The sequence below is a fragment of the Magnolia sinica genome, chromosome 17 (genome assembly GCF_029962835.1).
Source record: "Magnolia sinica isolate HGM2019 chromosome 17, MsV1, whole genome shotgun sequence".
NCBI lineage: Eukaryota > Viridiplantae > Streptophyta > Magnoliopsida > Magnoliales > Magnoliaceae > Magnolia > Magnolia sinica.
The window spans coordinates 70,347,698-70,348,693 of NC_080589.1; the positions used below are offsets into that span (position 1 = coordinate 70,347,698).

The following is a 996-nucleotide window of genomic DNA, read 5'->3' on the forward strand; positions in this document are numbered from 1 at the left end:
ACCGTCATACGAGAATCTATCTTTTGCATAAAATCTGTAATTCCTCGCATTGCTTGACCGCTCTTGTATGGGATTTTGAACCGGTTCCTCTTGAGGTTTCACTTGATTTGGATTTTGATTGAAGAAACCTGAGGAGTCACCGTTTGTCCATTCCTCCAACTAAAGTTTGGATGATTTTTCCAGCCAGGATTGTATGTGTTGGAGTTAGGTCCAATAAAAGGTCTTTGATAATTATTTACGGCATTGGCTTGTTCATTCAACACTCCTCGAAAGGCGGGTATTGTAGGACAGTTTTCAATTGTGTGAATGTTGCAATCACAAATGCCGTAAAAAATTTCATTAACCTTATCCTTCTTTCCTTCCATGGCCTCAACTTTCCTTATGAGCGTAGTCACTTTACACTTGAGATCATCCTCTTCTTTTAAGAGATATAATCCACCTTTCTCCTTTAATTGAGTCGGCCTAGACGTGGTGTTCGACTTTGGGTAATAGTCCCAAGATTGTGTTTTTTCAGCCAAACTATCGAGGTAGTCCCATACCTCGTCGATATCTTTATTAATGAACTCTCCATTACACATTGTCCCGACCATTTGGCGCATGGAAGATGTCAGTCCATCATAGAAAAAATTTGTAATGCGCCACGTTTCAAATCCGTGTTGTGGGCATGAACTGACCAAATCTTTGAACCTTTTCCAACATTGAAAGAATGTTTCATCTTCCTTTTGGGCAAAGTTCATGATCGCCTTTCTGAGGGTAATCGTTTTATGATGTGGGAAGAATTTTTTTATGAATTCCCTCTGCATATCGTTCCATGTGCCAATGGATCTAGGACGCAGTGAATGTAACCACGTCTTAGCTTTCTCTTTTAAGGAAAAAGGAAAGAGTTTCAGCCTAATTGTATCCTCAGATACATTAGGAAAACATAATGTAGCTATAATCTCATCGAACTCTTTCAAATGTAAATATGGACTCTCTGATTCAAGTCCATGGAATTTG

At 39.1% G+C, this 996-nt stretch overlaps 1 non-coding gene across 1 annotated transcript; it reads left to right on the top strand.

Annotated features, from left to right (window-relative positions):
- The first annotated feature begins 648 nt into the window (after positions 1-648).
- Positions 649-755, top strand: LOC131232188 (small nucleolar RNA R71). The gene has a single exon (XR_009164805.1). It is a non-coding gene; the product is annotated as a small nucleolar RNA R71 (small nucleolar RNA).
- The last annotated feature ends 241 nt before the right edge of the window (positions 756-996 follow it).